Here is a 13,978-nt window from a genome sequence, read left to right as displayed (position 1 = left end):
GTGAAGAGGAGGTGGCGCAAATTCCCCTGGTCAGGATGCCTCAGGTTCTCGGTGTTGATCGAGACGGTGCTCCGGACAATGCACCCGAGCTGAAGCGAGTACCCCTTGACTATTCGTTCGGGCGCCGTTGGATTCCCGTTGGAGTCCACTTCAGTAACTTCCTCCTTGAGGGTGCGGAGCACGATCGGGCGCCGGTCCTTCCGTTGCCTCTTCGGCTAGCTGCTATCTGTGCGTGCGCCGCCATCATCAGTGGTGGCATCCTCGGCGGCACCATCAGTGGTGGCATCAGTGTGGTCATCCTCGGCGGCACCATCCGTGGTCTCAGGATCGGTGGGGAAGGCGGCGGCCTCATACAAGTGAGGTTGTTCCTCCATCTCCTGGGACAGCTCCCAGAATGCGCGGCTCCACAAATCTATGTCAAGCCCACTCTACTAGCTCGACTGGTCAGCAGCCAGTTCTCACACCAGGAGGTCCTGGGTTCGACTCCCAGGCTCCACAAATTTTTTTTAGCATTTAAAAAGCTGTTTGATACTTATTTATGTTTAAATATGTTCAAACTTGTTTAAATAATAACAGTAATATTTTTTTATAAGACAGTAGCATTTAAAAAGCTGTTTGATACTAATTTTTTTTATAAGACGGTGCGCGGGGTGCGGGGGGTCGGCGGCGGCGGTTGAGTAGGGGAATCGAGGGTGCGGGGGGTCGGCGGCGGCGGCCGGTGGACTGGGGGGTGCTTGGCGGCGAGGGGGGCCGGATCTGGCGAGGTGGGATAGCGATCGAGATGGAGGGGGATCGAGATCGAGTGTCCATGAAATTTAAAAATATTCATGATAGTTCAAAAAGTACCCATGAAATACAATCGAGAAATGAAGGCTACGATTTAAATACAATCGATCTTAGCTAGCTATCTGTTCACAATCTTCTTGCCCTTCTTTTTCGCAAATGGAGTTCTTCTATGGAACGGATGTCCTTTAGGTAGGGTGGTCCTGCTTCTTCTTGTGGTGTATGCTGCTACTTCATCATCGTCGTCATGTTCGATCCTCGGGTCGCCGTACTTGTCGAAGTCTTGCTCATTGGCTACTCCATCCATTCCGATGATCTTCCTTTTGCCTCTCCTCACGACAACACGACTGGGCTTTGGCGGGTCGGTAATGAAGAAGCATTGGTCCACTTGGGAAGCCAGTACCCATGGCTCATTTTTCGCGGTGACGTTTGCGCCCGCGGTCTTGGATTTGGCTTCGGGTATAACCATGGTGGTGAAATACCGGTCTTATTTTATGACGTTCTTGGCCCATCTGACACGGAACATCGGGACCTTCTCTCCAGCGTAGCTCAGCTCCCAGATCTCCTCGATCCTTCCGTAGTATCTGTCCTTGTCGTTACCGGTGTAGGATTCCATCGTTACCCCGGAGTTCTGATAACCATCGCTCTTCATGTCCTTGGCCTCGGTGTAGAATGTGTAGCCGTTGATATCGTACGCCTCATAGGTCATTAGGTTGTGCTCGGCGCCCTGTGACAAGGCGAATATGAGTTGTTCTTCCGCGGAAGAATCCTCATGTAAAGGGTACGATAGAAGCTTATGCTTGAACCAACGCGTGAAACATGAGTTGTGCTCTATGAGTGTATCTCCGTCCGTCCTCTGTTGTCCTCGGTCATTGTACGTCTTTTTAATAAAGGTTTTGTGCTCTACCACCCAAGGATCGACCACGTCTATGTGTTGTAGCGCGACTAGGTTTGCTCTTTCAAAGTCGGCGAGTCGACCCTCGAAGTCGACATGCATTTTGCGGTGACCCTCACGGTGACCCCATCCAGCGAGCCTGCCGAGGTGCCTGTTGACGGGCAGACCAACGGGGTTCTCGATGCCTAGATAATTCGTGCAGTAGGAGATGCACTCTTCGGTCAGAAAGCCCCTGGCTATGCTTCCTTCTGGACGTGACATGTTGCGAACGTATCCTTTGATGACACCATTCATCCTTTCGAACGGCATCATGCTGTGCAGGAACGTCGGCCCGAGTTGGATGATATCCTCCACTATATGGACCAGCAGATGCACCATAACGTCGAAGAATGCGGGCGGGAAGTACATCTCAAGCTCGCATAGTATCACCACGATCTCTTCCTGTAGCCTTCTGAGTTGCCTCACGCCAATCGACTTCCGAGAGATGACGTCGAAGAAGTTGCATAGGCCAAATAGCGTTTCACGGATGTGCGCGTCCATGATCCCACGGATTGCAACTAGAAGTATCTGCGTCATCAGCACGTGACAGTCGTGAGACTTCATCCCGCTGAACTTCTGCTTCGCTGGGTCTAGGTATCTGCTTATCTTCCCCGCGTAACCGTAAGGAAGTTTTACTCCTAGGAGGCAGGTGAAAAACTGCTCGATCTCCTCCTGACTTAGAGTGAAGCACGCGGGAGGGTAGTCATTTCCGGTCTTCTTGGCCTTTTTGCCTTTGCGACGACTTTCTGTGTCCTGCTTCGCCTCATCATCATCATCATCATCATCATCATCATCATCATCATCATCATCATCATCATCATCATCATCATCATCATCATCATCATCATCATATATAGCGTGAAGCTCCTGCCTGATGCCCATTGATTTCAAGTCTGCCCTTGCTTTCGGCCCATCTTTGGTCCTCTCTGGCATGTTGAGCAGGGTACCAAGCAGACTCTCGCACACGTTCTTCGTGATATGCATGACATCAAGGCTGTGAGGCACACGGTGGATCTTCCAGTACGGCAAGTCCCAGAAAACAGACCTCGTTTTCCATACCTTCAGCAGCGGCTCTGGCGCCTTTCGCTTCTTTCCCGGCTCTGGCGCCTTTTGCTTCTTTCCCGGTAGTGGGCAGTCTTTCCAATTTTTCAACAGCTTGTCTATTTCCTCGCCGCTCCTCGTACACGGGAGTTTTCGGGGTTCGGTTTCACCATCGAACCGATCCTTGTGTTTCCTCCACGGGTCATCGTCGCGAAGCCACCTTCGATGTCCCATGAACATGGTTTTCGAAGACCCGGGATCTCTATCTAGCTGGCGATACGTTGTGTCATCCATGCACCTTACGCATCCAGAAAATCCGTGGACTACCTGCCCCGCAAGATATCCGTAACCGAGATAGTCGTGCACCATCGTGAGTAGTGCGGCTCTCATAGGGAAATATTCTTTCTCTGCGGCGTCCCACGTATTGGCTGGCGTTTTCCACAGCGTGTCAAGCTCCTCTTTCAGCAGCCCCAGATAGAGATTGATGTTGTTCCCTGGTTGTTTCGGCCCTTCAGTTAGCATACTCATGTGAATGTACTTCCTCTTCATGCACAACCAGGGGGGAAGGTTGTACATCCACACAAACACAGGCCAGGTGCTATGTGTGCTTCTCTGGCTGCTAAACGGATTGACTCCATCGGTGCTCGCGCCCAGCACGATGTTCCTTGGATCGTTCCCAAATTCTGGGTATTCGAAGTTCAATGCTTGCCACTGGCTCGCATCCTTAGGGTGACTCAGCATCTTGTCTTTTTTATCTATCTCCGGATCATTTGCATCATCTTCTCGCTTCTTCTCCTCCCTATCCGCGTGCCAACGCAGGAGCTTTGCTACCTTAGGATCCGCGAAATACCGCTGCAGACGAGGAGTGATCGGAAAGTACCACACCACTTTTCGAGGAGCTTTCTTCCTCTTCTTGTATCGAGTGACACCGCACACCAGACATATTGTAGACTCCGCGTGCTCGTCCCGATAAATGATGCAATTGTTCATGCACACATGGTATTTCATGTGCGGTAAATCCAGAGGACACACGATTTTCTTTGCCTCCTCCAAACTGGTCGGGCACTTGTTCCCCTTGGGAAGACGTTCGTGCCAGAATGACATGTTCTCGTCGAAGCATGCGTCGGTCATTTTGTGTTTTACCTTCATCTCCAGAGCCATGAGCGTTACTTTTAGGCGGGTATCCTCGGGCCTGCATCCTTCATACAACGGAGTAACCGCGTCTAACTCAAGTTGATCCATCTTGGCTTTCTCTCGGGCGGCAGCTCTTGCGTTATCCGTCTGCTTGAGAAGCAGCTCTTGAATATGAGGGTCCTGCACCCAGCCCATCGATGGTCCAACGTCGTCTGCTCCGCCGGCATCATCATCATGTCCTGCATCTTCTACATGATGACTGTGTACAGCATCACCGTCGTGATCATCTCCTGGGGATTCTTCGTCTTCTCGCCCCCCCCCCCCGAGCCGCGGTGGTTGTCTTGCTGCCCTTCCTCATTTCTTGCCCGGCCCCCATGAACGACTTCGTAGTCATCATCATCACCTTGCCACCGATAGCCATCCATGAAACCACGCAAGAGCAGGTGGTCCCGCACCTGCCCGGAATCCGGGTCCGCAATAAGGCTATTCAGCTTGCATCTTCGACACGGACATCTTATCTCCGTCTCGTTCTTTTGAAGCATCTCGGCCTTCGCGGACCTCAAAAACCTATTCACGATGCCTTCGGTCATCGTGCGGACCATGGTCGCCTGCGGGGTAGAGAAAAACGATATTTTAGAACCAAGAAAAAATTTGGCATGACTTTCCCTAAAAATAGGACCAAAAAGAATGCTTAATGCCAAAATTCTCGCCGAAACGGAAATGAATCAACATTCCGGCAAAATATTGGCAACTATCGCATTTCAAATACTGGTACACCTCCAAACACAAACACATATGCAACACCACAAACATATGCAACACCACGAACATACATAGATCTAGCTAGGCCATAAAAAGTGCATGTGCACATTGTTTGTAGGGAGAACAACATAAATATAGCTTCCCCCCTTACTTACCTAGCAAAACAAGGTAACTTAACCACTTAATTTGAATGAATCTATGGTGGAAATGAGGTGAAAAAGAGGAGGCACCCGAGACAAGGAGGAGGCGGTGGAGAGAATGAAGTGGGGAGAAAGTGAGTGTGGGAGGAGAGGCTGTCCAAAATATCTTGTTGCTGCCCACTTACTAATGGCGCACCAGCAACAAATGCGCCATTAGTAATCCAGGTTACTAATGGCGCACCCCCTGGCGGTGCGCCATTAGAACTTTTGCAAAAAAAGGAATAAAAGCAATAATTAAAAAAAAATAACATTAGTGGCGCACCTCCTGGATGGTGCGCCATTACTAGTTACAACTAGTAATGGCGCACCACCAGGGGATGCGCCATTAGTATGTTTGGACAGGCGCACTAGTTCAAAAAAAAAATTTGGTACTAATGGCGCACCGTGGTCAGGGTGCGCCATTAGTAGTTTCAACACTAATGGCGCATCAGAGGGTGGTGCGCCATTAGTATATACTAATGGCGCACCACTTGTCTGGTGCGCCATTAGTGTCATTTCCATCTATAGCCCTTTTCCTAGTAGTGGTCTGGTGGGTCCCTGCTGTCAGGTGGAGGAATCATTATTTTCAGCGTAATAAGGAGGCACTTCATTGCTGCGGCCATGGACCCAGCGGTCAGCCTCTCCACGTATAGTCCATGTTCAATGGATGTCGTTCATTGACCACGTTGACCACGCGGCACCGAGCACCAGGGCGGTGGATGACGGCGAGGCCCAGGAAGGGGACGACGCAGAGCCAGGGAAGACACGGCAGTGGAAGCCCACACGGAGAGTAGTAGGAGGGTTCACTGGTTCGGCTTCGGTGTGAGGCTACCGTCGCCGCAGGGCCTGGCCAGTGGTGGGAGTAGTAGGGGGCGGTGAGGCCTCCGTAGCATCATAGTTGGCCATGTGAGGCAGGAGCACACGGCACGATCGACGCTGCTTTGGGCGGTTGGAGCAAGAAGACCATAGGTTGAAGAAGCACTACGGCCATTGGATGGACATCGTACGGTCACTGGAGCTATAATTCGTCATATTGACTAAGTTGACAAAGCCCTCCATCCGTGTCAACTTAGTAGGCCCACAAGTCAGCCTCCCATATGTGGGTCCCAGCAAGCAGGGGGTGAAGGAAATATGCCCTATAGGCAATAATAAAGTTGTTATTTATATTTCCTTATACCATGATAAATGTTTATTATTCATGCTAGAATTGTATTAACCGGAAACTTAGTACATGTGTGAATACATAGACAAACAGAGTGTCACTAGTTTGCCTCTACTTGACTAGCTCGTTGAATCAATGATGGTTATGTTTCCTAACCATAGACATGAGTTGTCATTTGATTAATGGGATCACATCATTAGAGAATGATGTGATTGACTTGATCCATCCGTTAGCTTAGCACGATGACCGTTTAGTTTGTTGCTATTGCTTTCTTCATAACTATACATGTTCCTATGACTATGAGATCATGCAACTCCCGAATACCGGAGAAACACGTTGTGTGCTACCAAACGTCACAACGTAACTGGGTGATTATAAAGGTGCTCTACAGGTGTCTCCGATGGTGTTTGTTGAGTTGGCATGGATCAAGATTAGGATTTGTCACTCCGATTGTCGGGGAGGTATCTCTGGGCCCTCTCGGTAATGTACATCACAATAAGCCCTGCAAGAAATGCAGCTAATGAGTTAGTTATGGGATGTAGCATTACTGAACGAGTAAAGAGACTTGCCGGTAACGAGATTGAACTAGGTATTGAGATACCGGCGATCGAATCTCGGGCAAGTAACATATTGATGACAAAGGGAACAACGTATACCATTATGTAGTTTGACCGATAAAGATCTTCGCAGAATATGTAGGAGCCAATATGTGCATCCAGGTTCCGCTATTAGTTATTGACCGGAGACATGCCTCGGTCATGTATACATAGTTCTCGAAGCCGTAGGGTCCGCACGCTTAACGTTCTGTGACGATTGGTATTACGAGTTTATGTGTTTTGATGTACCGAAGGTAGTTCGGAGTCTCGGATTTGATCATAGACATGACAAAGAGTCTCGAAATGGTCGAGACATAAAGATCAATATATTGGAAGCCTGTGTTTGGACAACGGAATGGTTCCGGATGAGTTCGGGCATTTTCCGGAGTACCGGAAGGTTACCGGAACTCCCCGGGGAGTATATGGGCCTTATTGGGCCTTAGTGGAAAAGGGGAGAGGGAAGGAAAAGGTGGGAGGCCGCCCCCTAGCCCAATCCAAATTGGGAGGGGGCCGGCCCCCCTTTCCTTTCTCCTCTCCTCCCCTTCCTTCTCTCCTACTCCTACTACATGGAAGGAGGGAATCCTACTCCCGGTGGGAGTAGGACTCTCCTAGGGCGCGCCATACAGAGGGCCGACCCCTCCCCTCATCCACTCCTTTATATACGGGGGAGGGGGGAACCCCATAGACAAACAAGTTGATCATTGATCTTTTACCCGTGTGCGGTGCCCCCCTCCATCATAATCCATGTCGGTAATATCATAGCGGTGCTTAGGCGAAGCCCTGTTTCGGTAGTAACACCATCACTGTCATCACACTGTCGTGCTAACGAAACTCTCCCTCGAAGCTCTACTGGATCATGAGTTCGCGGGACGTCACCGAGCTGAACGTGTGCAGATCACGGAGGTGCCATATCTTCGGTACTAGATCGGTCGATCGTGAAGATGTACGACTACATCAACCACGTTGTCATAACGCTTCCACTTACGGTCTACAAGGGTACGTAGACGATACTCTCCCCTATCGTTGCTATGCATCACCATGATCTTGCGTGTGCATAGGATTTTTTTTGAAATTACTGTGTTCCCCAACAGTGGCATCCGAGCCAGGTTTATGCATAGATGTTATATGCACGAGTAGAACACAAAGGAGTTGTGGGCGTGGGTATATACATATTGCTTGCCGTTACTAGTTGATTCTTGATTTAGCGGCATTGTTGGATGAAGCGGCCCATACCGACATTACGCGTACACTTACGCGAGACTGGTTCTACCAACGAGCTTCGCACACAGGTGTGTGGCTAGTGGGTGTTTGTTTCTCCAGCTTTAGTTGAATCGGATTCAATGAACATGGTTCTTTCTGAAGATCAAAAACCAATCACTATACCGCGTTGTGGTTTTTGATGTGTAGGTAAGAACGGTTCTTGCTCAGCCCGTAGCAGCCACGTAAAACTTGCAAACAACAAAGTAGAGGATGTCTAACTTGTTTTTGCAGGGCATGTTGTGATGTGATATGGTCAAGACATGATGCTAAATTTTATTGTATGAGATGATCATGTTTTGTAACACAGTTATCGGCAACTGGCAGGAGCCATATGGTTGTCGCTTTATTATATGAAATGCAATCGCCATGTAATTGCTTTACTTTATCACTAAGCGGCAACGATAGTCGTAGAAGCAATAGTTGGCGAGACGACAACGATGCTTCGATGGAGATCAAGGTGTCAAGCCGGTGACGATGGTGATCATGACGGTGCTTTGGAGATGGAGATCAAAGGCACAAGATGATGATGGCCATATCATATCACTTATATTGATTGCATGTGATGTTTATCCTTTATGCATCTTATTTTGCTTAGATCGGCGGTAGCATTATAAGATGATCTCTCACTAAATTTCAAGGTATAAGTGTTCTCCCTGAGTATGCACCGTTGCTACAGTTCATCATGCCGAGACACGACGTGCTGATCGGGTGTGATAAGCTCTACGTTCACATACAACGGGTGTAAGCCAGTTTTGCACACGCGGAATACCCGGGTTAAACTTGACGAGCCTAGCATATGCAGATATGGCCTCAGAACATTGGAGACTGAAAGGCCGAGCGTGAATCATATAGTAGATATGATCAATATAGTGATGTTCATCATTGAAAACTACTCCATCTCACGTAATGATCGGACATGGTTTAGTTGATATCGATCACGTGATCACTTAGATGATTAGAGAGATGTCTATCTAAGTGGGAGTTCTTAAGTAATTTGATTAATTGAACTATAATTTATCATGAACATATTACCTGATAGTATTTTGCATGTCTATGTTGTTGTAGATAGATGGCACGTGCTGTTGTTCCGTTGAATTTTAACGCGTTCCTAGAGAAAGCTAAGTTGAAAGATGATGGTAGCAACTAGACGGACTGGGTCCGTAACTTGAGGGTTATCCTCATTGCTGCATAGAACAATTACATCCTGGAAGCACCTCTAGGTGACAAACCCGCTGCAGGAGCAACGCCAAATGTTATGAACACCGGGCAGAGCAAAGCTGATGACTACTCGATATTTTAGTGTGCCATGCTTTACGGCTTAGAACCGGGACTTCAACAACGTTTTGAACGTCATGGAGCATATGGGATGTTTTAGGTGTTGAAGTTAATATTTCAAGCAAATGCCCGGATTGAGAGATATGAAGTCTCCAATAAGTTCTACAGCTACAAGGTGGAGGAGAATAGTTATGTCAGTGAACATATACTCAGAATGTCTGGGTACCACAACCACTTGACTCAACTGGGAGTTAATCTTCCTGATGATAGTGTCATTGACAGAGTTCTTCAATCACTGCAACCAAGCTACAAGAGCTTCATGATGAACTATAATATGCAAGGGGTGGATAAGACAATTCCTGAGCTCTTCGCAGTGCTAAAGGCCGCGGAGGTAGAAATCAAGAAGGAGCATCAAGTGTTGATGGTCAACAAGACCACCAGTTTCAAGAAAAAGGGTAAAGGGAATAAAGGGAACTTCAAGAAGAACAGCAAGCCAGTTGCTGCTCAAGTGAAGAAACCCAAGTCTGGACCTAAGCCTAAGACTGAGTGCTTCTACTGCAAAGGAACTGGTCACTGGAAGCGGAACTGCCCCAAGTATTTGGCGGAGAAGAAGGATGGCAAAGTGAAAGGTATATTTGATATACATGTTATTGATGTGTACCTTACTAATGCTCGCATTAGTGCCTGGGTATTTGATACTGGTTCAGTTGCTAACATTTGCAACTCGCAACAGGGGCTACAGATTAAGCGAAGATTGGCTAAGGACGAGGTGACGATGCGCGTGGGAAATGGTTCCAAAGTCCATGTGATCGCTGTCGGCACGCTACCTCTACATCTACCTTCGGGATTATTATTAGACCTAAATAATTGTTATTTGGTGCCAGCATTGAGCATGAACATTATATCTGGATCTTATTTGATGCGATACGGTTATTCATTTAAATCAGAGAATAATGGTTGTTCTATTTATATGAGTAATATCTTTTATGGTCATGCACCCCTGATGAGTGGTCTATTTTTACTAAATCTTGATAGTAGTGATACACATGTTCATAGTATTGAAGCCAAAAGATGCAGAGTTGATAATGATAGTGCAACTTATTTGTGGCACTGCCGTTTAGGTCATATTGGTGTAAAGCGCATGAAGAAACTCCATTCTGATGGACTTCTGGAATCCCCTGATTATGAATCACTTGGTACTTGCGAACCATGCCTCATGGGCAAGATGACTAAACTCCGTTCTTCGGAACAACGAAGCGAGCAACAGAGTTATTGGAAATCATACATACTGATGTATGTGGTCCAATGAACATTGAAGCTCGCGGCGGATATCATTATGTTCTCACCTTCACAGATGATTTGAGCAGATATGGGTATATCTACTTAATGAAACATAAGTCTGAAACATCTGAAAAGTTCAAAGAATTTCAGAGTGAAGTGGAAAATCATCGTAACAAGAAAATCAAGTTTCTACGATCTGATCGTGGAGGCGAATATTTGAGTTATGAGTGTGGACTTCATTTGAAATAATGCGGAATAGTTTCGCAACTCACGCTACCTGGAACACCACAGCGTAATGGTGTGTCCGAACGTCGTAATCGTACTTTACTAGATATGGTGCGATCTATGATGTCTCTCACTGATTTACCGCTATCCTTTTGGGGTTATGCTTTAGAGACAACTGCATTCACATTAAATAGGGCACCATTTAAATCGATCGAGACGACACCTTATGAACTATGGTTTGGCAAGAAACCCAAGTTGTCGTTTCTTAAAGTTTGGGGCTACGATGCTTACGTGAAAAAGCTTCAACCTGATAAGCTCGAACCCAAATCGGAGAAATGTGTCTTCATAGGATACCCAAAGGAGACTGTTGGGTACACCTTCTATCACAGATCCGAAGGCAAGATATTCGTTGCTAAGAATGGATCCTTTATAGGGAAGGAGTTTCTCTCAGAAGAAGTGAGTGGGAGGAAAGTAGAACTTGATGAGGTAATTGTACGTTCTGCCTTATTGGAAAGTAGTTCATCACTGAAATCAGTTCCAGTGATTCGTACACCAGTAAGTGGGGAAGCTAATGATGATGATCATGAAACTTCTGATCAAGTTACTACCAAACCTCGTAGGTCAACCAGAGTAAGATCCATACCAGAGTGGTACAGTAATCCTGTTCTGGAAGTCATGTTACTTGACCATGATGAACCTACGAACTATGAGGAAGCGATGATGAGCCCAGATTTCACAAAATGGCTTGAAGCCATGAAATCTGAGATGGGATCCATGTATGAGAACAAAGTGTGGAATTTGGTTGACTTTCCCGATGATAGGCAAGCCATAGAGAATAAATGGATCTTCAAGAAGAAGACTGACGCTGACGGTAATGTTACTGTCTACAAAGCTCGACTTGTTGCAAAAGGTTTTCGACAAGTTCAAGGAGTTGACTACGATGAGACCTTCTCACCCGTAGCGATGCTTAAGTCTGCCTGAATCATGTTAGCAATTGCCGCATTTTATGATTATGAAATTTGGCAAATGGATGTCAAAACTACATTCCTTAATGGATACCTTAAAGAAGAGTTGTATATGATGCAACCAGAAGGTTTTGTCGATCCAGAAGGTGCTAACAAAGTTTGCAAGGTCCAGCGATCCATTTATGGACTGGTGCAAGCCTCTCGGAGTTGGAATATATGCTTTGATAGTGTGATCAAAGCATATGGTTTTATACAGACTTTTGGAGAAGCCTGTATTTACAAGAAAGTGAGTGGGAGCTCCGTAGCATTTTTGATATTATATGTAGATGACATATTGTTGATCGGAAATGATACTGAATTTCTGAATAGCATAAAAGGATACTTGAATAAGATTTTTTCAATGAAAGACCTCGGTGAAGCTGCTTATATATTGGGCATCAAGATCTATAGAGATAGATCAAGACGCTTGATTGGACTTTCACGAAGCCCATACCATGATAAAGTTTTGAAGAAGTTCAAAATGGATCAGGCAAATAAAGGGTTCTTGCCTGTATTACAAGGTGTGAAGTTGAGTTAGACTCAATTCCCGACCACTGCAGAAGATAGAGAGAAAATGAAAGGTGTTCCCTATGCTTCAGCCATAGGCTCTATGATGTATGCAATGGTGTGTACCAGACCTGATGTGTGCCTTGCTATAAGTTTAGCAGGGAGGTGCCAAAGTAATCCAGGAGTGGATCACTTGACAGCGGTCAAGAATGTCCTGAAATACCCGAGAAGGACTAAGGATATGTTTCTCATATATGGAGGTGATAAAGAGCTCGTCATAAATGGTTACGTCGATGCAAGCTTTGACACTGATCCAGATGACTGTAAGTCACAAACCGGATACGTGTTTTTATTAAATGGTGGAGCTATCAGTTGGTGCAGTTCCAAGCAAAGCATCATGGCAGGATCTACGTGTGAAGCGGAATACATAGCTGCTTCGGAAGCAGCAAATGAAGGAGTTCATATCCGATCTAGGTGTCACACCTAGTGCATCGGGTCCAATGAAAATCTTTTGTGACAACACTAGTGCAATTGCCTTGGCAAAGGAATCCAGATTTCACAACAGAACCAAGCACATCAAGGGACGCTTCAATTCCATCCGTGATCAAGTCAAGGAGGGAGACATAGAAATTTGCAAGATACATACGGATCTGAATGTTAAAGACCCGTTGACTAAGCCTCTCTCATGAGCAAAACATGATCAACACCGAGACTCCATGGGTGTTAGAATCATTACAATGTAATCTTGATTATTGACTCTAGTTTAAGTGGGAGACTGAAGGAAATATGCCCTAGAGGCAATAATAATGTTGTTATCTATATTTCCTTATATCATGATAAATGTTTATTATTCATGCTAGAATTGTATTAACTGGAAACTTAGTACATGTGTGGGGGATATTATTATCAGACATGACCCGCCCAGGAGGGGCCGGGTCAGCCCCAATGGCGGGTTACGCTAGAAGCCCAGTAAACATTCAAGACGATAATTTATTAGACCTTATAGAAGGCCCAAAGGCCTGGAGGCGGCTTAAGGCCCGATATTGTAAACCACCGTATGTAAGGAAAGACTTGTAAAGGAAGTCACTAAGCCGGACACGATTATGAGCCGGCCGAGACTCTGTAGGCCACCAGGCGTCAACCCATGTATATAAGGGGACGACCCGGTGGCGGCTTAGGGCAAGAAACAACAAATCGATAACCAAGCCGGCGAGTTGAGCCTCTTGGTGATCGAAACCCCAGCAATACCAATCCCAACTAGACGTAGGCTTTTACCTTCATCGTAAGGGGCCGAACTAGTATAAAACCCTCTCATGTCCTTTGTCCCGATTAACCCCTTTAAGCTTCCTAGTGCGATGGCCCTACGACTAAGTCCTTGCTCTAGGACATCTGCCGTGACAATTCCACGACAGTTGGCGCCCACCGTGGGGCCAACGCACGGTGGATTTGAGTTCTTGAAGGGCAACTTCGAAGGGCTCAAGGGATACGATGTGGGTTGGATGACCAAGAGTCGTCGCGGCAAGCTCTACATCGACGACGAAGGCTGGGGCCCCGAGGCCGACTCAATTGAGTACGGATACCGGGTCCCCTTCGGCGGAATTCATGTCTTCATCAGCCGGATCGGCGAGTCAGGTCCTGAGCCGGACGTCCACACCGACCTCATCGAAACGGCTCGGCACGCGAGGACCGCGTGTGTTCAATCTGCCATGAAGCATGCCTTCATAGGATGCATCCACGACGGTGAATACTCTGAAGGATTGGTGGAGGGCGGTGAGACGGACGTCTGTTCTGACACCGCATCATCAACGGGCGAGACAGACTCTTTGTACCAGCTG

Source organism: Triticum dicoccoides, chromosome 6A (genome assembly GCF_002162155.2).
Source record: "Triticum dicoccoides isolate Atlit2015 ecotype Zavitan chromosome 6A, WEW_v2.0, whole genome shotgun sequence".
In the NCBI taxonomy this organism is placed as follows: domain Eukaryota; kingdom Viridiplantae; phylum Streptophyta; class Magnoliopsida; order Poales; family Poaceae; genus Triticum; species Triticum dicoccoides.
The sequence above is the reverse complement of the archived record's forward strand: the minus strand, read 5'-3'. Positions refer to the sequence as shown.